Genomic DNA, 23,987 nt, shown 5'->3' on the forward strand with positions numbered 1-23,987 from the left:
CAGCTGGCTCTGCAGGAGGACTGACAGTCCACAATTGCTGTTCCAGGGATGGAATGATGAGAACCGAGGACACACGGGCTTCACACTGTACCCCACCAAGCTCCTCTGCAAAATCTCTTCCTGCAGGGAGGCTGCACTGGCCAGGCTGGTAGATGAGTCAACTTGGATGAAATTATATCTCAGCAGTCAGTATTAAATAGTCACCTCTTAGAGGGATTCTAGAAGGGAGATCACTGAGAATATTGAACTTCTTATTTAAGAGACAACTTTGGTGGCTAAATGCAGTCCCGCAAGAAGATGGTTCACTGATCTCCCTACCAAGGATGGTAAGGATCATAATTCTGAAGAGGGCTGGAGGGAAATTTAACAGAAAACTGAGAAAAAAAACATCATTTCAAACTTTCTTTTCCTTTTGCTGTTTTCTTTATGCTGTTCTTTTCTCCCATGCCTGTGTTTTTTTTTTTTCTTTCTTTCTAAGATTTTGGCTTCCTGGGCTCTGAGAGCAAGGACTGGATTTGGTGTTGACAAACGCTGGAATGGCTCACTGTGGCACTGGCTGACTTTCCTTACATGCCTTGGGCCACGGTTGTCACAGCACCTCCTCTAAGCCCTGAGTATGTCTATATTAAGTTTTATTTGGACAGCGTTGCTATGCCATTTCCTTGGCTGTGTCTTAACATGCTGAGGCCCTGGGTGTGCACACCTGCATTCCTTGACATCTCCCATATGCCCCAGCATCGCCTTGAGGTTGGAAGAAAATTAGACAGTTACTTACGACTTGGCAACCTTCATGTCTTACAGACCTTTCTCCACTGCTGTTCCTGTTCTGAATAATGTGTGGGTTTGACATTGATAGGACCTGAACATCTTGTTTGGGCTTTTGAACTGCAGATTGAATTTCACTTGAATTGGAAAAAGTTTCTTTTCCAGATGATTCTAATGGGGTCCATGGGATTCTAAAACGGTTTGAATTGGCTTAAATAGAATCAGTGTATTCATTAGGAAATGAGCCACAATCCCGCCGAAGTGTTTTAAAACAGTATATATTAGAGAATTCCTTCCTAAGCTTCGATATTATTGTTCTTTATTTTGTGGTGGTTATGATCATTTGTAGAGATCTTTGTTAAGTCAAAAAGAGACTATTTTGCCATTTTGTACCATAAATAACCTAGTTTCTCTTAAGAAATCAACTTTTTTTTTTTCTTTTAAAGAAAAAAGGAAAGATGGCTGTTATAAGAGACTTAGGAGCTGAAACAATCATTCAATTACATGGGCTTTATCTGAATCTCGATTTCAACAAACCAAATACAGCCCGACTTCTGTGTCCTCAAGTTCCATACATTTGCAAATTCAACCAATCACGGATTACACTCAGAAAAAAATTGTATCTGTACTGAACATAGCAGATTTTAAAGAATCATTATTCCCTATACAACTATCTACATAGCATTTGTTTTAGGTAGTACAAGTCATCTAGACATGATTTAAAATATAAAGAAGAATGCGCATTGGTTATATACAAGTCCTCTGCCAGGCTTGAGCATTTGCAGATATTGGTATCTGCAGGGGATTGGCTCCCAAACCCCTCTCCCCCATTAAATCCCAACAGATCCATGGTATACTTGCATGGGTATTAGCTAATATGGAACAGTTATTTAAGCTGTGAAAATAGTTGTTCTACTTTTAAAAATATCCTTATCAGCTACAGGTGCATATTAAAGTACTAAAGATGAGATCTGGGATTTCCTTAAAAATACTCAGCAAAAAATAGTTAAGGGCCAGTGGAGAGATGAAACAAGGCAAAAATGTTAAGAATTATTGAAAGTAGATGATAATGGAAGTTCACTGTACTCATCGTTTTATGTTTGTCTGGAAATTTCCATAATAAAAATATTTTTAAGAGATAACTTTGGAAATGAAAAACGGGAGTGAACAAATTTCACATTGACTAATGTGAAGAGAAACAGAAACTTGGGACCCCTTTCTTTGCTAAAAAATCTTAAACTACATTAAGTTGTTTTGGGGGTACTATTTTATTCATCATGCTAATGCCCACAGTGTTCCCTAAGTTTTCTTCATGTATTTTTGTCTTTAGAAGTATAATTAGTACACTTATTAATGTCCTCATAAAATGTCCTGTGATCTCTAGTAATACTCCATGTCCCAAAGTCTGTGCTGCCTGTTCTGAGCTTTCTTCTGCTCAGTGTTTACATGATCTTTTTTTCCATTCCTTTGCTTTCAAACTGTTCATGACTATGAAAATAAACAGCCTTTGTATCTAGTTTGATAAGCTGTTTATTAGTGTTTAGCCCACGCCTATGTAATGAGTGGGTTTAGTCTACCATTTTGCTCTTTGCCGCTTTCCATTTGTCTCGACTGTTATTTGACCTCTATTCTTGACTTGTAAAAACAGGATAACACAACAAGAAGAGGAAGCCCTCTCAGTATCGATAGATGCAGAATTCTGGGAAACATAATTACACCACATTCTTTGAACATAGTGCTTCCCCAGGACACAGATCCAATACATCCTGAATAAGGCTCCCAAGAGCAGCTATAATGTCACTTTCCCAGCCCAGGTTTTGATGATTACAACCAGTTACACACCACCCCATACATGGAGCAGAGACCAATGCTAAATCACAGCTGCCTTCACACTCCACCTATATGTCAGACCATACCATGGACAAGTGCTATTTTTTCTTTGGATTCTCCTAAAGGTGTTAGCTGTTTCACCTTCCCCAGTACCCTACCCTCATCCAGTACTGGAGCCCTATTCTGCACTCCAGCTGAGTCATCGGGTGGCCAGCTGAACTCTGCTGTGTCCCAGCCTCTCCTCTTAGGAATGGCACCTCATATACCCCACTGCACCTACAGATTCTGATTCTGGATCCCAGTAAGGCTTTTTAGGCCTGTCCCACTTAGCAAGCTGGCCATGTGGGAGTTTCCAGTTTTTGTCCTGCCTGGTTTTTCTTGACCTCATATTTAAAGTTTGAGCTATAGCAGCCTAGTTCACCTATCCCTTGAGCATAGTACTTGACTCTGGGCACAATAGTATGGACTGGAGAATTTGAGATGTGGATTCAGAAGTTTCTGGGAAAATGTGAGAAATGGCCCAGGATTATTTACCCTGTTGACAGAGATGACTTAGAGAAGATGGGTTGGCTATGTACTCTTACCTTGGAAAAGAAGTGGATTTATTCTGTGTGATTCCAGAGGCAAGAGTCAAAACCACACTTGTTACATCTCCTTATACATATGTGGGTTTACCTTTGGGACAGGAAAACCCACCTATTGCAAAGTACAGTGTGCTTGCATTTGCAGGCCAATGGATGGAGTTAGAGAAGATAATGCTAAGTGAAATTAGCCAATCCCAAAAAACCAAATGCTGAATGTTTTCTCTGATATAAGGAGGTTAATACATAGTGGGATAGGTAGAGGGAGCATGGGAGGAATAGACGTGCTCTAGATAGGGTGGAGCGGTTGGAGGGGAAGGGAAGGAGAATGGGGTTAGAAATGATTATCCAAAGTACATGTATGAAGACAGGAATTGGTGTGAATATACTTTGTATCCAACCAGAGATATGAAAAATTGTGCTCTCTGTGTAATAAGAATTGTAATGCACTCTGCTGTCATATATAAATAAAATATATATAAATAACAATAGCTTACCCCCCCCCAAAAAAATAGAGTGTATGTCAGGCATGGTCAGAGTAACTTGCCATGGAGGTGTTCTTGGGAAAGCAGACATGAACTTGCTGGAGAATTTGCTCAGGCTTTGCCTTCACAGGTGAGAGGTGTCCTACAGGGCCTCAGAAAAGATAACTCGACAGGTCTAGATTTTTCTTTTCCTTTGTGATGCTGGGTTTGAACCCAGGGCCTTGTACATGCTAGAAAAACACTCAACCGACCAAGCTATATCTCTGGCTCCTGAATTTTGAAGCTGTTCTTGATGAGTGGGCTACAAAGGATTTTAAAGAGGGAAAAGGACTTTTTTTTTTTTTTTTTTTAGTTAAGATCAGCAGCCTATTGAACATAAGCCAAAGAGGCACAAGTACAAGACAGTGGGGCACTCTGACAACTCTCCCAGTGCCTGGATTCTAGCCCCTCTGTTCCGTGTCCCTCTGAAATCCCCAGGTCTTTTGCTCCTCGATTGGATTCTGCTGGTACCATGTGCTTCACTTATAACACCTCTGCCTCCCAAACCTGTCTTCACCCTTGAATAGTACTGGTGGCCACCTCCTGTTCAACACACAGAAGTTTCTGGAACTTTAGGATATACCTGTGCTCAATATTATCTGAGTGCTGCTCACGCCTGCCACGTCTACCTCCATCTTACAAAACTGCCAAGTCTTCACTGAAAATCTCTAGCTACTCACTTTATTCTCTTAGATTCTTCACCATGTCCCCCTAGCTCGCGAGACCCAAAGTGACCACATATTTTAGACACTCTCCTACATATTCATGCACAGGACAGAAAAGTAGGAGTTGCAGTGTGGATACTCCAGTTTCAAAGCCCACGGCTCCCTTATGACATTCAGAATGAGAAGTCAGGGATTTTCAGAGATCTGTGGAAAGGCAGTGGATTAAGAACAGGAAAATGGATTTCAACCCCAGGCCCCTTGTGGAGTTTGCACCTGGCTGTTCCACTTAGGCTATTCTCAGAATCATCAGGGTTTGGATATTCTTAGGCTAAGTGAAACGTGACAGATTGGCTGCCATGGCAACACTGTTATAAATTCTGTTTTGGCAATGAGTTTTCACTTCGGAAGGTATTCTAGGATTTCTCCTTCAACCCACAGGCCTAGGGTTTCCTAAAGCATAACAGAGCTCATTTCTGCTCACAAGTGGTTGCAGCCTACAGCTACGCTCTGTGCCTTCAACAACACACCCTGGCAAGGTGGGGGAAAGGCAGATTGGAAATAGGAAATATCCTGCTTTTTGTCTCCATCACTTTCTGGGAAATTCAGATGGGTCCTCAGATCTGAGAGCTTCATTTCGAAGGCTGCATAGCCTATGCTAAGGAGACCAGATGCTAATAGCAGCAGTTGAGGCCAGCACAATTCTCTAGCATCTGAAACCAGCCTCCTTCAAGGCACAAAACTGAGCTCACAAATGAATCTCACACTGCTCCACTAATCCGCTCTCTCCCGCTTTTCCTACAAAGTGTACCCATTCCATGCAAGTTGGGGGTGTGAGTTGCTGAGTTCAGGGATCCTTATCAACATTTGCAAAGATTCACATGGCAGAGGCAGTTGTGTCCAAAGCCTGTGAGCTTGGAGTAGTAGTACTGACTTGTAAAACAGACTGAGGTTCACTGAGAGAACCCAGCAAGTTCCAGACAGGGGGCCAGTGTGACTTCAAGTGCAGACCTTATCATGGTACATAGTATACAAATGACTGATATATATATATTCCAGAAGTAAATCCATCTATTTACTCTATGCAAAACATAATTGGCTTTCATTGTTGCCTTTACAGGATAAATGCAAAAAGAGAATCCCAGAGACATGAGAGGCAAGAGGTGATGCATTACCTGGCAGAGGGATCCAGGAATGGCTTGGTGAAAGTGGCATCAGAGATTGGCTGTGGAGAGGAGAGCATTTCAGTTGGTGGGAATGAGGTCATGCCAGGGGGAAGCATCAGAATAAAGACTCAGGAGTGATGTTTTGAGCGGGTTCAGGAAACAGTGAGACAAGTTCAAGGTGCCTGTAATTTAAAGGTGCTTGCGAAACAGTAGCAATGCCAAGACTTTCTCAGGGCGGCTTCCAGTTGCCTTTGGAAGTTTTGAGCAGACACGCAACATGATGCAAGTGTACCAGCATGTGCTCCCCAAGCAGGGGACATCACCCAGAGATTACTTTTCCTTCCAGAAGAATAGATGTACAGACGGTGGGCCCGTGGGGAGTCTGGGGGACTTTCTTCCAATCTGGTTTTGTCTACCCAGTTTCTTTCCTGTGTTCTGAGGCTTTCAAAGCATCCAGATGGTGTGCTTCCCCCAGCTGACTTTTAAAAATAAGTGATTTATTCTTCAAATCCAGCAAGGGATTGTCTTTCTTATCTCACTCGGGCAAGGGGGCAGGAAAGGAAAGATGTTGGAAGTTTGTATACTGAACATTTGGCAAGTATCGGGAGGATGTTTTCCCAAGACCAGAAGGCCCCTGGCTCCCTCTCTAGGCTGTCAATTGGCACTTGAGCAAGTGTCTCTTTCATCACATTCCAAACTATGAGACATGACATCTCAGTCGGCATTTTCTGCCAGATTCAGCCAAAGGGAAGAGGTTTGATAGGAACCGAAGCTCGTTAGGATTCAGACAACTGCAAGCCTGACTCCTCCTCTATAGCACATCCTGGGACAACTTGAGCTCCCTGGCTTCCCACCAGAAGGCAGTGCCTGAAGGTGGGGCAGGGTAGAGGATTGAGGGTGGAAGAGGATGTTGTGTGTTGTGGAGAGAAGGAAGCAGGGAGGGCCACTGGTCAGGACAGCTTCTGGAACAGAGTGCTATAGCAAGCAACATGGGCTTTCGGGGGCCCAGCCCTTGTGCACCTCCTAGTCCTCGCAGCGGCCCTAACAGACATCAGTGACCCCCTTTTGTGGAAGAGAAAATAGGCTCTGTGAGGTTTAATCAAGGACATATATCTGCCAAGAAAGGCAGCGGGCAAGTTCTTGGCCAGCACACCTGAGAAACATCTCCAGATGCAGAGAAGCTGAGACCAGGGCTGGAAGGAGGCCCAGGAAGCCAGGGGTGATGCTGGAGCCTGTGCTGCATGGGTAGGTCATGCGGCAGGCTGTATTCACAAGCCCAGCACCTTCACAAGAAGACAAAGAACCATCTGGAAGAAAAAGCTGATCTGTAAGGAAGCAGAAGCTGAACAGATGTTAGGAGGAATCAGCAGGGGTGGAAAAGCTTAGGGAGTCAAGGAAAAGGGCCTGGGAGGTGGATGGTGGTGGCAATTGCATGATGGCTGAATGCACTTCATGTCAATCAACTGTCCTCCTACCCAAGCCATTAAGACAGTTCATTTTATGGTCTATATATAATTGTTACATTTTTGCATGATGAAAAAGTTTTGGAGGTTGGTCGTATCACAGTGTGAATGTATTTAACACTGCTGAACTGTACAGAGAGAATGGATAAGTTGGTCAATACTATGTGGATTTTATCACAGTAAAAATAAATATTTTTTTTAAAAAAAGATAAGGCCAAGCTTTTTCACTGGTCAGTGAAGGCTGGCAGTGGGCAGGGCTACCCGGTTCAAGTTCAGTCAGAGGGCCCTGGGCCTTGGCTGACCCTCACGGCAGACATACGCAGGCCGCCTTGGGGACAGGCAAACAGCACACAAGGGCTGCAGCTTCAGAGGATGTATGAAGTTTACAAGTCCAAAGGTCACCTCTTCTCAGACTCCAGTGGAATTTGACAGTCATTAAGTTTTTAAAAGCTCAGCAGACTGACCGTCCTTCCTCACTCAAGTTGTGTCCTTAATTTGTTTTAAATTGAATGCCCAGACTGCTCTCAAGAGGGATTATGGCTGGAGATGAGAAGACGGTCACCTGCAGTGGTGGTTTTTAAGTTTTATTGTTTGGTGATTAAAGCCACTATGTCCCAGGCAAATATCTTAACGTGTAGTTTGCCCATGTTTTTCTTGAGAGTTATTAGGAGGTGGTTGGTAACTGAGAAGAATGATCTTAGATGGGCTGCTAGGCCTCTGGTTTGCAAATTAACTATTCTCCTTTTAAGACCTCAAGTGTCCCCACCAGCATTTGGCCTGTCGCAGAGCTATGAGCAGAGGGACACATCTTTTAGGACAGATGGTCTGATTTCAAGTTCAAGTTCATGTGGTCTGAGGCAAGTGACTCTCAGAGTTTTATAATCTATAAATAGTGATAAAAGCAAAAACTACCATCTGGGTTGAGCATCAGCATCAGAATTTAAAAGGGAATATGTCCCAAACTAATAGCCTAGTATATAGTAAATGCTCAATAAATGATACCTAACACCAGGCTGTCATGAAGCACAAAGGTCCCTAGTCTAGGGAGCTTCCTGCCTAAATAGATAACCACCCCTCTCCCAGCTGGAGACAGCTCTGAACTGTCCACATGTGATGTCCCAATGCCTCAGCATGCTTAGCAGATGCTCCTTTTTCACTTGACAGGACATACTGATGAGAATCCTTCCTGACCAGCTGCATGGAATTTGTGACTTGTGGTTGGGAAGCCTCAGTTCCACTCATGACCAGGCTCCTGGATGCTGCCTGTCCCTTGTCTAGACCTTCCCTTTTCTGAGTATAGCTTTTCTTACCTAAACTTGGAACTGCAAAGTCTTTGTGATTCATGCAGGGTGAGGACTTAGCCACAGCACACATCCCTGGGAGCTAATGCCATGGCTCTGTGTGGGGAACCAAGTATATGCTGAGTGTATACAGACAGAACTGCAAGACACCCAGACAAATGCAAGAGAAATGCAACTCAGGAGCTGACAATCTCTCCAAAGACAATGACACTTAAATTTATGTTCTTAGGAATGAGTAATATTTTAAGCATGTGTGAATACATTGACTGTTTTGCAAGTGTAAGTGTTACAAGTAAAACCACAGCTTCCTTTACACTCTGAGTCCTCCCCAGAGACAACCATTGTTATTATGGCTTGGATCTGCAATGTCTCCCAAAGGCCATATACTAAAGGCTCAGACACCAGCCCATGGTGCTATTGGGAAATGGTGCAACCCTTAGTGGGACCTAGTAGGAGGGAGTAGGTCATTGTAGACATGCCCTTGAGGAGTATCTTGGGACCCTTGTGCCCTCTTACTGTGCTTCTTAGTCACCATAGGTGACCAGCTCTGCTATGCGCTCTCCATCATGATGCTCTGCTTTACCATAAGCCCACAGCCATGGGACAAAGCAACCATGGACTGAACCCCCCCAAACTGGGAGCCAAAATCTTTCCTCCTTTATTTTCTCAAGTGTTTTGTCCCAGTAACATAAAACTGACAAACCCACACATTAATAGTAAAGACCCTTCCAGACCTCTGACTAGGACTTCACACACGTATACAAGCATCTTTAAAACTTAGTTATTTTTTTTTCATGAATGATATTATTTATAAGACTAGTTCAAAAACTTGGTGGGTTTTTTTCTCCCCACTTGGGGATCTTTCCCTTTTCATCTTTTTAATTGCAGATAGCATTCCATAGGTTTGATAAGCATTAAAGTTGTTCCTCCTTTTTCAATCTGCAGTGATCATCCTTGTTTATCTCCCTAGAGAACATCTGTGCATATTTTTCTACATAGATAATGAGAGGAGAGGAAAATGCGACTTTTATACGTTAAAGCCATAATGAAACATAAAATTTCATGGCTTTATTCCCTGACTAGGAATAAAAGAAAGAACCAAGAGTGTATTGAAGAAAAAAATAATGGGCAGGGAAACTGATCACAGAAGCACATACTTTTGAATTAATTTTTTAAAGTTTAACTTTGTAATAATCAAATACTATGTGGTTTTTAATCCATTCAAAATATGTATGGAACGACACAGGTTTCTTAGTATATTTTAAGATCTTTATGGAATCCTTCTGTACTTTAAGAATTTTAGCCAAGATATTTTTGTGGAAAAATATCCTATCATGTTATATAACTAATAAAAGCCATATGGTGTTGGTATATTAACCCATACCTGACTAGGACAAAGTTGGCCATATTAGACCTTAGTCTGATATATTAGACCTTAGTCTAACTCCTAAAGACGGAGGCAATACAAGTGCATGGGAAGGGCAGGAGTATTTACTAAAATACGAGTGAACAATTGATTTTCTGTTCAGAAGAGTTTTACTTATATGCTTGCTTCATGCCTTATACTCAGAGGCAATTCAAAGATACAAATATGAAAAATAAAACCTTAAGTCAGCGTGAAATTTTTAGAAAAAAAATTGGTGACAAACCAAAATACTAAGACATTTTCTTATAATAATTTTGCTTTCTAGTATCAGTCTTAAAGAAATAATTTTGATACAGAAAAATGTGGTGTTTTGAAATATTTAACATTACTTAAAATAGTACAGAATTTAAGAACAGCTTGAGAATCCTATAGAAAGTGTATATATAGTTAAATAAATTAAGAAATAATCTTAAATGAAATTTTTGCAGCCATTAAACTAATGCAACACCTCAGCTATTTTATGCAATGGAAGTTTTTTTTTTTAAAAATTTTACCTTTTCTATTGAAATTGTAATAAAGGAGGTAGTGGGGGGAGTATTTAGAGTCAGAACTCATATTAGGCACTGGGGAGAGAAAAATTCAATCAACAATAAGAGGAATGGAGAAATCAAGAAATCAGGGGAAGCAGAAGATTAGGGGAGAGAAGAAATGGACCCTCTTTTCAATCTGCCCTCCTTCCCCAGGGCTGGAAGCTAGTTACTTCCTAGCAAGGTAGTGAGAGTTCAGAGGCAGGTCTCTTATCCTATGCACAGATGTCCCTGCTCCTTCCCATTCCCTCCTGGAAAGTGGCCAGGGTTGGCCTCAGCCAAAGGAAATGGAGGGGTCAGGGAATGGCATTCCAGAAGTAAGGAAGGGACTCCCCAGTACTGAGCCTCCTCTGGCTGGAGGTGGGCAGGAAGGAGACAGCTCAAATACAGAGCAGCAGAAAAAGAAGATGGTGAGAAACAGGAAGAGGGAATTCTGCCAGCTGGAGGCCGGGTGACCCTGTCCCAGACCCACCCCTGCGTCCCTGCGAAAAGGATCACAAGCATTGAAGACAAGTTGGTACCACAGGAAAAAGCACCAACACCCAATGAGAAGTGAAAACCCCTGGTATCACCAAATGGCTGGAGTCCCCCCCTGTTCTCTGGAGCAGGTCGCTGGCCCTGGGGGTGAGGTGGAGTTTCCAATCTGGGATCCTGGGGCCTCTGGCTCCCTCGTCCATAAAGCAGGACAACCTTCACTCTGCTGATGACAGCTTTGCACACTGGGCACTCTTGCTGCTCTGGCTGTGTTTCCAGCCTCTGAGGAAGATAGGGCCAACAGTACAGGTGGCCACACACACTGACCACAGCTTCCTGAGCGGTCTCCAAACATGTTGCATTCGAAGGTCGCAATTGCCCCCACTTACTGGAAGTCTGGACCTTCAGGGGCTCCAATCCTCCACCTTTGCTGATGCCATGGCCAGTTCTGTCTCCTGCATCCCTGGACCCCCACATACCCTGGCAATAGAAGTTTTAAAAGCAAAATTCACAAAAAGAAAAAACCACACACACACACACACACAAACACCCTAAATCACCCTAAAATCACTGTGTTTTAAGAGGCAAACATCAGCAAATTACAGAACAGGACTCTCTAGTACTTGTCTCACTCACAGAAACATCAATTTGAACTACTCTCCATGAACAGAAACAACTTCATAACTGTATCAGAAACAAGAAAAGATAGTTTTATATTACAAACATTACACTGTGCTTCTAGGGCTTAGTGGAAGGGTAGAGATTCACCTTTCCACTTCTGGTTGTGTAAGACAACCTAAAAATTCCCTTTTCTCGTCATACTTCCTGTTGGTTCTGTTCCTCTAGAGAACTCTGACTAACACAGCCCCCATGGATCCAGTTAACATCCAGTCTAGTAGAGACAAGTGAAGGACTTCCCCAGACAAAACCAGTCTTCAAAGACTGTACTAAGTCCCCACTTCCTTAGCTGTTCAGCACACATACCCTATAAGGATCTTGAACAATTGGGAAAGCATGTAAACACACACACACACACAAAACCCAAACAAATGAAGCACTGGTAACTGACCCTAAAGAGATGGCATGAACAACCTGACAAAGAATTTGAAATAATTGCTTTAAGGAAGCTGATCAAACTTCAAGAAAGTATATGAAAACAAGTCAGCGAATCAGGAAAACAATAAATGACCAAAACAAATTAACTGAGAGATTAAAATGATTAAAAATTTCTGGAGCTGAAAAATACAATGAATGGAAAGAAAAATGCAAGAGAAAATCAAAAGCAGAATTGATCAAGCAGAAGAAAGAATCTGAGCTCAAAGATGTTAATTTGAAAATATATAGTCAGATGAGGAGAAAAAAAAGATTGAAAAGGAATGAAAAAACCTTTCAGAATGTATGGGCTTACATCAAGAAAGCAAAATTTCAGTTATATGAGCTCAAGAAGGAAAAGAGAAAAGAATATGAAAGCTATTTAAAGAAATAATAAGAAAAACAATTTGGATAAAGATACAAATATTCAGGTATAGGAAAGTCAAAAGTCTCCAGTCAGATTCAATCCAAACAAAACTACACCAAGTCATTATAATCAAACTGTCAAAAATCAAAGACAAACAGGATCCTGAGAGCAGCAAGAGAAACAAATTATAAATTAAGGGATTTCCAGTAATAGAGCAGATTTCTCAAAAGAAACTTCAGAAGCCAGGAGAAAGTGGAATGATATATTCCAACTGCTAAAACAAAAGACGAAAAATACTGCTAACCAGAAATACTATATACAGCAAAGTTATCTGCAGAAATGAAGAAGAAATTAAGACTTTCCCAGAGAAATAAGGTCTGAGGGGTTCATCAGCAAATATGTCTTGCAAAAAATGCTAATGGGGTTTCTTCATGCTGAAAGAATAGGACATTAATTAGTAACATGAAAACATAAAGGTATAAAACTCACTAGTAAAAATAAGTACACAAATTCAGAATACTCTGATATGTAATGGTGGCACCTATCTTTAGTATGAAGGTTAAAAAAGACAAAACTATTAAAAAACAATAGCTATCATAATCTCTTAAAATCTCTTTTATCTTAAAAAGATAAAAACAAAATGTGGGGTGGGATGGACTGAAACTATAGATTTAAAAAAAATGAGATCAGCTATTAGTGTAAAATAACCTATTGTAACTATAGGACATTTGATGTAAGCCTAATGGTAACCACAAAGCAGAAAGCTATCATAGATACACAAAGGAATAAAAAAATACCCTAGAGAAAATCATCTAACTACAAAGGAAATTATCAAGAAAGGAAGAAACAATAATTCCAGAAAACAATGAAGAAACAAGAAAATGGAAGTTATAAGATGCTTTACCTCAAATATAAAGGCATCAAATTCTTTTATCTAAAGACACAATCAGGGCTGGAGTTGTAGCTCAGTGGTAGAGCATTTGCATAGCATATGTGAAGCACTGGGTTCCATCCTCAGCACCAAATATAAACAAATAAAACAAAGGTATTGTGTCATCTACAACTAAGAAAAATTTTTTTTTTAAAAAAAGACATAATCCATTCCAGTGGTTGAATGGATTTTAAACAAGAAAAGACCCAATTATAAGTTGCCTACAAGATATTCACTTTACCTGTGAGAACACTTCACTTTTAAAATTAAAAGTGAAGGAATGGAGGAAGATATTTCATACAAATAGAAACCAAAACAGAGCAGGGATAGCTATACTGAAATAAAATATATTTTAAGTTAAAAACTGTCATTATATAGTAACAAAGGGATCAATCCACCAAGATATACTATTGTAACTACATAGGTGCCCAACAGAGCACTTAATATAAAGCAAATATTAATAGATTTGATTGTATGCAACACAATAAGAGATGTAATTCAATATCCTGCTTTCAGCAATGGACATACTATCCAAATAGAAAAATCAGTAAGATAACATTAGGCTTAACTCATTTTATACCATTGTTCTAAATGTGGAACACCTATGAAAACTTAAACATAATACATATCATAATTATATATCAGAATTTATTAATATAAGTTATATATTAATATAAAAGTTATATATATATGGTTTCTAACCTATTTTAATGAACATGTATTAATTTCATTGAAATAATCAGAATTGAAAACTTGGGACTTAATGACCAAATGGACCAAATGGAAATATATTGAACATTTTATTCAAGAGCAGCAGAATACACATTCTTCTCAAGTTCACATGGCATATTCTACAGGATGGATGTGTTAGGCCACAAGTCTTAACAAATTTAGAAGACTGAAATCATATCAAGTATCTTTTCCAACCACAATGGTATGAAACTAGAAATAAGTAATGGGAGTAATTTCAGAAAAATCACATGCTCCCGAGTATACAGAAGTTTAAAGAAGAACTTTTAAAGGAAATGAAAAAAATATCTTGAGATAAAACAAATATGGAAACAATATATTAAAACTTATGGGATGTAACAAAATCAGTTCCAAGAGGGACATTTATAGCAATGAATTCCCACATCAAAAAAAAAAAAATATCCCACTCAGCTAGTAGAGTGTTGCCTCACATACACAAAGCCCTGGGTTCAATCCCCAGCAACACACACACACACACACACACACACACACACACAAATCCCAAACAAGTAATCTAACATTACTCTAACAGCAAGAAAAACAAAGCAAATAAAGATCAGAGAAGAAATACATGAAAGAGACTAGAAAAATATAAAATATTGATGAAACTAAGATTTGGGGTATTTTTTTAAAGATAAAGAAGATTGATAAAATTTTTGCTAGACTAAGAAAAAAGATAAAATCATAAATAAAGGAAGAGAAGAAATCAGAAGTGACACTACAGAAATACAAAGGGATTACAAAAGACTCATATAAACAATTATATGCCAACAAATTGGACATCTAGAAGAAAGGGACAAATTCCTAAACACACATCACCTACCAAGACTAAATCATGAAGACATAGAAGGTCTAGGGCACAGGGTTGGGGTGGGTATAGCAGGAGAAAGAGATAGAAAAGAAGTGAAGCAAGGAAATCTGATGAGATGAGTCATAAGGTAGGAGACTGAATCAGTGGTTAAAAAGTCTCCCATCAGAGAAATGCCTAGGACCAAATGGCTTCACTGCTGAATTCTACCAAACATTTAAAAAACAAACCTCAGTCCTTCTTAAAACACTTTCAAAAATTGAATAAGAGGGAATCATTCCAAACTCATTTTACAGTATTCCCCTGATACAAAAGCCAGACGAGGACACTACAGAAAAAGAAAAGTTCATGCCAAAATTTCTGATGAAAATAGATGCAAAAATTCTGAGCAGAAATACCAGCAAACCCATTTCAACAGCAAGAAGACCAACAGCCATGATCAAGTGGGATTTATCCCTGGATGTGAGCATGGTTCAACTTAGACAAATCCATAAATGAAGTATAGCCCATGAATGGAATGGAGGACAGAAACTATGATGGTCTCAACCAACACAGAAAAAGCACTTGATAATTTCAACATCCTTTCATGATTAAAAAAAAAACAATAAATTAGGTATAGAAAGAATGGTGCCAATACAATAAAAACTATGCGACAAACCACAGATAATATCGTGCTCAATGGTGAGGAGGTGCTTTTCCTCTAAGGTAAAAAAGACAAGACCAAGACCCTCAAGTCTCCCAACTTCTATTCAACACAGTGCTAGAAGTCCTGGCTAGAGCAGTTAGGCAAGAGAAAGAAAAGTCCTATGAATTGGAAAAGAAATAGTTAAATGGTCCCTGTTTGCAATAACATGATCTTATTATACACAGAAAACCCTCAAACACCAAAAAAATTTTAAAAAATAAATGAATTCAGTGAAGTATCAGGATATAACATCAACAGATAAACTCAGGAGTGTTTCTACACACTAACAAATTTTCTGAAAAAGAAATCAAGAACACAATCCCATTTATAATGGCTATAAGAATAAAAATTCTTAGGAACAGATTTAACAGAAGAGGTGAAACATCTCTACAGTGAAAACTATTGAAAATATTGATGAAAAAAACCTGAAGATGACACAAATGGATATGGTCATGAACTAGAAGAATGAAATATTGTTATAATGTTCATACTACCCAAAACGACCCACAGATTTAATGCAATCCCTACCAAAATTCCAGTGACATCTTTCACTAAGATAGAAAAAAAAATCCTAAAATGTGTATAGAATTACAAAAGATCCCAAATAACCAAGGCATATTTGAGCACATAGCTCAAGGCATCACATTATCTGACTTCAAAATATACAACAAAGATGTAGTAATCAAAATAGCGTGGAATAGGGCTGGGGTTGTAGCTCAGTGGCAGAGTGCTTGCATAGTACATGTGAGGCCCTAGGTTCAATCCTCAGCACCACATAAAAATAAATAAATAAAATAAAGGCATGCTGTCCATCTACAACTACCATAAATAAATAAATAAATAATAAATCCCAGCATGGAATAAAAACAGACACATTGAACCAGGCTAACAGAAGAGAGTCCAGAAATAAATCCACACCAACATTCCATTTATTTATTACATTAATGCCAAGAACACAGTCCAGGGAAAGGGTACTCTTTTCAATAAATGCCACAAAGAATGAAATTAGACCCTCATCTTACACTGTTTTTTTTTTTTTAAAATCAATTCTGAATGGATTAGAATCTTAACTATAACACTTGAAACTGTTAAAAAAATAAAAATAAACCACTGGAAAAATTCACAGAAGGAAAGCTCTAGAACATTGGTCTGGGCGAGGATTTTTTGAATTTGACCCTAAAAGCACAGGCAACAAAGCAAAAATAGGCAAATTGGGATTTTATCAAACTAAAAAACTTCTGCAAGACCAACAAAAATCATTAGGCTAAAAAAAAAGGCTATGGGATGCAAGAAAATATTCACAAACCCTATGTCCCATAACGGGTTAACACAAATAAAATATATAAAGAACTTAAACTCAGCAGCAAAACAGCTTGATGGAAATACGACAAAGAACTGGAATCAACATTTCTCCAAAATGACACAAATGTCCAGTAGGTGTATTAGCAAAGTCCTCGGGGAAAGCAAGTTAAAATCATGACTCATCACCTACACCTGTCAGAATGGCTATTATCAGGGGGTAGGGAAGGGAGGGTGGGATTTTGGGGGCATGTTGGTCAAAGGATATGAAATTTCAGGTAGGAATACTAAGTTCAAGAGATCTATTGTACATTATGGTGAATACACGCAATCACAATATACATATGAAATTGCTAAAAGAAGAGTTTTTGAAGAGTAGATTTTGTGTCCTCACTACAGAAAATAGGTAATGCAGGTTAACTCCATTTAGCCCTTCCACAATATATACGTAATTTCAAAATATGATGTTGCATGTGATATATGCAATTTAACTTATCAATTTAAATATATATTTGAAATTTAAACAATTTTAAAAGTAGCATGTTTTTAACAGGCTAAAAAAACTTGTCAGTAAAAAGGAATAAAAGTCATCTTTGGTGAGATCTTAGGCAACTATCTTTTCTATTTCTTAGTAGCTTCCAATTTTTAAAAGATTAGCATATGATAGTTTTATAATTTATTATTCATTCAATGATTCTGCTCTTGAAGCCTAAACTATATGTCAAAGAGAGGTACTGAGTTGGGTGCAGTGGTGCACGCCTATAATCCCAGTGGCTCAGGAGGCGGAAGCAGGAAGACAGAGTTCAAAGCCAGCCTCAGCAAAAGTGAGGTGCTAAGCAACTCAGGGAGACCCTGTCTCTAAATAAAATTAGGGCTGGGGATGTGGCTCAGTGGTTGAGTGCCCCCGAGTTCAGTTCCTGGTTCAAATCCTGCCCCTCATCAAAAACAAAAAAAAAAAAAGCAGTACTAAGGAGCCATAACAATAAAGTACTATGGAGCCATAACAATAAAAATAAGATAAAAGGCCCTGTTTCGCAGTGGAAGAAATAGACAATTGACCATTAATAAGTAAACCCCAATAATGCTACTAAGCACACGAGCAAGGTGATGACAAGACTCATCAAGGGAAGCCACTTGCAGGATGATGAGAGAAGCTATCTAAGAAGTTACACAGGAACCAGGATGAGAATAAGCCTGCCATGCAGAGTGTGGAAGAGCATTCTAGGAAGATGGAACAGCCAACTGTTGAAGCAGTAGTGAGGAATAACTTAGGATTTTTGCATAACAGAATAATAATTAAGGCATATTTAACTTTTCATCTCACAAATAGTATCCATTTTTCATTTGTTACAGGGTTTGGCCAAAACCACATACTTGGTAGGGTTCTGTAATCTAATATTTTCCACATAGAAATGATGTCCGTGTTAAAATTTTCAAGTTTGTAGGGATTTGTGCCAGATACTAAGCCAGGAAAGACAACCCTTGAATTGGCAGAAACTCATATCACTGTGCTTCAGTATCTGTTTGTCAGCTGTTGTTTACAGATTTTCCAATAATATTTTTACTGAATAAAGTATTAACTGAAAATGGATTCTGGGACCTAAATTATTGACTGAGCCTGGCAGTATGTAATAACCACAGTCGGGGTTTGGGACTTTAAAGCTAACCAAATGCATTTAGGCCTTTCTCAGCCATATTAGCAGTACCTCTACTTTAAGAAAGAAGGTAGAACATGGCCAGCAACCCGGAGAGCCACGTGTAAAGCAAGGTCTTGCTGAATTATACCCCAGCTCTTGGCAAACTAAGGAGCACAAGTCTAGGGTGCCCAAGCTCCAGGGCCACCTTAGTTCAGTAGCAGAAAAACCCAAGTCCAAGTTTGATAAACTCCCAAATAAACAGTCTGTCAGCTGAGTCAGGCCCTGGATGTGGCTGTGTGGACAAGTCATCAGTCTCTAAGAAGTAAACATGAGTGGCTCACAGCTCGTAAATTTCCATCACATTCCCCAGCAGGCGGGTGGCGGGAGCCCTTGGAGTTTGCAGCCAGTAGTGACAAAAATGCCCGGCAAACAGCAGCCCTGGCCAGGGGACACCATGGACCTGGCCCTGGGCTGCCTTTTTCACCAAAAGAACTGGAGCAGAACCCTAATCACCCAGTATCCAAGTCAGCAAAAGGTCTCCGTTCAAAGGTGGGTCCGGCTGACCACACCAGTGGGATGAGAGCAGGGGTGGAGCTGATCCCCTTTCCTTGCACAGGATGCTTGGTCCATGATCCAGCCTGGCAGCTCTCAGCAGCCTTGTTTCTATGCCAGACCCTCAGGAGGGCTGCTTTGAGCTCTTCCTGGACTGAGTTCAGGGATCCAGGGGCAAAGGTCAGGCATTGGTTTGGCTGATGACCCTTCCTGTGGGCAACAGCAATAACCCAAGATGTGGAGTGAAAGAGCTGGCTGGTGGCTCGGCGCACTTCACTCAGCCAGGGTCTGCACACCAAGAGCCTGAGCAGAAATGATTGTGACCTCCCTGATCCAACAAGAGCAGGATCAACTGCTGGGTGTAGGGAAGAGGCTCTACCATCAATCCCTTTGCCCTCCCCCCCTGCAGCCTGAGATGCCATGGAAGAGCTGGCTAGCTTCATATCCGAGAAGCTGTGGTTTTAGCATTCTTCCCCTTTGTAGGTCTAGAGAAGAACTGGGGGTCGGAATCTACACCCCTCATAACCTAGCATTTCCCAGTCTTCTTTAATCATATAAGACATTTGCACAACTCCCTGGGAAAAGGCAGAAGGCTGTGCAGAGCTGAGAAGGCTGGCTGCTCATTCTTGCAGTCCATTCTTGCTGTGTGTTGGGGAGCTTTCCCATGGTCTGATGAGATTCATGGAAAAACAGAGAAGTCTGCTTAACCAGTGCCCAAGACTGTCAGTGCATATGATAGCAAAGGGAAAGACATAGCATGCAGTATTCCTTCAACTCTAGCTCACAAAAAACAAAAACAACTTTGGTCCCCAGGAAAGCACCCCACGAGTGTTCTATAGACCTCACTGTGTAGTGGATTTGTCTGAAGACATAGCTTTGTTCTGTCCCTGAGCTTAAGGGGCTCAAGGTCTGGGAGACAGGCTAATCAGAAAATGACAATGAGGTTTATGCACTTGACAATGGAATCAAGGCAAGATTACAGAGCTCTGCTTATAGGAATCAGGAAGGCCACCCAGAGAAGAGGACTCCCCGAGACCAGACTTGGAGAATACACAGAATGTCATGCATTGGATAATGAGGTGAGGGGTATGTCAGCAGAGATTTTCTAAGTACAAGGAACCAGACAATGCAAAGGCCTAGAGACTTCAGAGAACCCAGTGTGGTCAGGGAAGAGAAATTCAGTAAGTAACGTCAGGCTTGGGATACATGGTAAAAAATAATAATAAAAATTTAAAAATCCATACATTCTTATACTGGGTGCTACGTGAAATGATTTAAGTACACGACCTGGTTTAATCTTTAAAGCTTTTCTAGAAAGAGGCATTATTATGCCCATTTTATATGAGGACAGCAAGTTAAGGTAGGTTCATAGACTCAAGCAAGACCCCCTATAAGGTGATGAGGAGCAGTGGGCTCCATCTTCTACAGAACAGGCATTTAGTATGTGCTATGTCAAATCCTATGAGCTAGGATTCAGGGCCAGTTTTGCCCAACTCAAACCCATTCCTGCTGGTGATGCTCAGCTGTTTCTTCCCTGGGTAGCAGGGTGGGAGACATGGGATAGACAGCTGGGGCCAGCCTCAGCTAAGTGGAAAAATCTCTTGCTCCAGCTCGGAGCCCCAGACCTCCTGTTTGACCCTCGCTGCACTTGCCTCACCTCTGGCTGACGAGCCTGTCTGGGGCACATGCTTTCTCTTCTGTTGGGCTCCTGGCACACAAGAGATTGCTCTTTTGACTTTGGGTGGAGCAAAGAACCGCTGCCAAGTCAAATAGTCATTGGAATTCCAGGTTGTTCCTCCAGACAGTCCTCAGAAGAACTGCCCTGCTGTCACTTCCGAGATTGGGTGTGTCAGCAGCTCTGGGTGTCATCCAGCCTGGTCCTGTTGAATCCCTTAGGAAACCACTCTGTGTGGGTGTGACTCCCCCAGCCACCTCCTCACACTGCTCTTATGCGCAAGGGATTTAAAGGATGCTGAAGCAAGTTTCATTCCCAACCTGTTTACCAAAGGGCCAAAGAGGGTGGCGGAGGACCTGGTCAGTTGAAGCCCCACAGAGCCCCTGAATCACAGTGAAGGAATCTTGGCCTCTGCTATCTACAGTCTCTAGACGTTCTAAGGCTCTAAGTTCTAGAAAGCTTACCTTTCCATTGTTGTTGGAGGAAACATTTTAGAAACAGTTGATTAGTCATGTGGGAAAGAGCTGGTTCGTCAATTTCCATTTGGATGTTTGAAATTGACAGCAGTCCACTGAGATGGAGTCCAAAGGATCCTTGACAAAGATTGGCAGGACCCTGAGCTCTGGCCTGGCCTCCCAAGGAGCTAATAACAAACCAGTGATTCAACACAATGTAGAAAGATGGAGGTGTGGATGGGGGATTCCTGGGAGGCTCTGGTACCAGGTGTTTTTCTGTCCCTTTGCTTTCCCTTCATTTTTTGACTGTAGACCATCTTCCCTCCAAACCCATCCAGCTGTCAGCTGCTGCATTACCTCCCCCTGAGTCAGGGTTCAGATATTTCCCTACAAAGGGCCAAATGGTTAAATATCTTAGGCTATGAACCAACAGTTTCTGTCCCATGTACCCAGCCCCACCCTTATGCACTAAAATTGCTACTGATGAATGTAAACATCCAAGTGTTGTTGTGTTCTAATAAAACTTTATTCATAAAAAGAGGTGATGGGCCAGATTTGGCCACAGGCTATAGTTTGCTGATCACCACTCTAGAATTTCTTTTTTTCCTTTTTGAATCCCAAGAGCAGGAATGAAGTGTTAAAAAGGCAAGCTGTTTGTCTTTGTTGTTGCTTTTGGACTGCCCTTCCCTTATTTTTTACATTTCAGAAAGCACACTTTGTCTTGTCTTTGTAGGTGGTTATTTAAATTAAAAGCAGCTGTGAAGACAAGAACCTCAGTATTTCCCCACTGCCATGAAGCAATTTCTAAACATACTTTTTATAAGCCTAGATGCAAAGTTTACAGGTATATTGCAGAATAATTCAGGAAAACCTTCTGCACTATACAGTTCCCAGGAACAGAAAAATGCTTCTTGCTGTAATGAATATATAGGAGTCATAATGGTTTAGAAATGATTGGGGTGATTCTAGATAATGTGAAGACATATCCTTAACCTTTCAAGATCTTGATTGTGAAGTTTTCTTACAGCATCTGAACTTCCTGGGGAAACCACAAATCAAATAGAAAATTTTCGGGAGAAGCGCCAAGTGAGGAACTCATGATAATCTGTCCTGTCTTTGAAGACAGGTGACCAAAAAGCCCCATTAAGGTTACTCAGCCCCAAGGATGCTTCCCATAGCCTGTCCCTCAGCCTGTGGGCATGAGGATAGAGGAGAAATGACAACTAATGATTCATGAACCTGCAGGTCATGGTGGTAAGGAGGAACTACTGTATGCTCCCTCCTTTGAGTGCTTCAATGTAAGAAGTGTGCAAACCAGTGTTTGGAAAATAGTCATGATAAAGCATCAAGGGGAAAAAAACTTGGAACATTCAATAGTGGCAACATTCCAATTTTGTTTAAAATCCTTAGCTATGCCCATAGAAGCAAACTAGGAAAACATTCAAAATGTCAACAGAGGCTATCTTTCTGCAATAGAACTACAGATGGTTTTAATTTTTTTTTGATCTTTAAAAAAGTTTTTCTATTTATCAGCATGTTGCTTTTATAGCTTTAAAACGTGTTATTTTTAAAAGATGAGGAAGAATAGATATTCCAGCCTAACTTTTGTCTTGTTGAAAGTAAAAGAGCAGGCTCCCCTGCGGCAGTCTTTCCATCTGCCCCGCAGCAGGTGTCCTGTCACCACTTGGAAACTTCCAGAGACACACTGTGCCTGAGGAGAACCAGGAGAATGTTGGAGGTGCTTCAGCATCTGGCATCTGGCAGCCAAATGATTCCTCAGCCTCAGCCATTGGAAGTGGTGGGATGAGGTGGAGGAAGGGCTGTGTGGCAGGAATCTGTGGCTTGGGGGCTGACCTATAAGACTGTTTTCCTTCGGCTTTCTTCAAAGAAAATGCAGTAGAACCTGTCTCAGCCTAATCTGGCCTTTCCTCTCCTCATCTTAATTTACCAAAAAAATTCCACAAAGATAAATGAGCATATAGCATTTTTTTTTTGAACACAGCAGTTTTTAAGAGATTGATTTCATTTGGAAAGCATTCCAGAGAAAGGGAAGTTTCTTAAAGAAACACACATATTTGAAAGCATAGCTTTCCTCTAGAAGTTCTTGCATTTTTAAGCAGAAAGATGGAATTCTCTTTGGGGGTGATGGCCAGGATTCAGGGGGTCTCCTTTACATACCTTTGGCTGTGGCTCCATTATTTTAGGCATTGCCTAAGTTCCTATTAGCCTACTTCCTGGAGACAGAGTCCTCTTTGCTACTGAGATAGAGACCTTCAGCTTCATAAGGAAGCCTGGGTCATGGTTGGTGTCATTGGTAATATTGGACAATTATGAGTTACTCCGATGGCTTTTTGCTCCCACTCATGCTAAAGAGTGGTTGCACGGATCACAGGATGACTTTCACTAAGGAACTCCGTCATCCCATCCATTCTTCCCACACTTAGCTCACAATTACTGATTTCCATCTCAATGATACCCACCCCCACCTGTGCACATCCACAAATGTCAAGGCATTCCTCTCTTCCCTCGTTGAGTTGTTCAGGTGATCATAGTGATCATCAGGTTGCTCTTGGCTGGTTAGTGCTGCTGGGAGGCGAGGTTTCTCCTGCTGTACCACTTTCTCTAGAGTAGGGAATGGCTGGCCCTGGGGCCAAGGGGATGCCTACAAAGAGTATCAGTATCTTAGCAAGAGCTCTGTTCACAAGTACTCTCTCCAGCCTCACCATTCCACTGTTTGTGTTTTAAGATGTAGCTTCTAAAGAATGTCATAAAACATGCCTTCAATTTCTCTTGGATGTTACATTCCAGAAACACTATTGGATTCGATCCAAGGAGTCAAGTAAAAATCCTGTCCTCTTGTTTTAGATTTTGCTTATCCTCCTTTACTCTGTTCTTGGTTTATGAATCTTCCATGGGGCTGGGGCTATCGCTCAGCGGTAGAGCACTTGCCCAGCTCAGATGAGGCCCTGGGTTCGATCCTCAGCACCACATAAAAACAAATAAATAAAATAAAGCTA

General features: G+C 40.8%; 1 protein-coding gene and 1 pseudogene across 1 annotated transcript in view; one reads left to right on the plus strand and one right to left on the minus strand.

Annotated features, from left to right (window-relative positions):
* The window catches only part of Ccdc3 (coiled-coil domain containing 3), a 102,744-nt gene that overhangs the window by 74,453 nt on the left and 4,304 nt on the right, over nucleotides 1–23,987 (plus strand). The gene's annotated exons all lie outside the window — the stretch shown is intronic.
* LOC113196602 (E3 ubiquitin-protein ligase RNF5 pseudogene) lies at nucleotides 10,520–11,159 on the minus strand (annotated as a pseudogene).

Source organism: Urocitellus parryii, chromosome 9 (genome assembly GCF_045843805.1).
Source record: "Urocitellus parryii isolate mUroPar1 chromosome 9, mUroPar1.hap1, whole genome shotgun sequence".
NCBI lineage: Eukaryota > Metazoa > Chordata > Mammalia > Rodentia > Sciuridae > Urocitellus > Urocitellus parryii.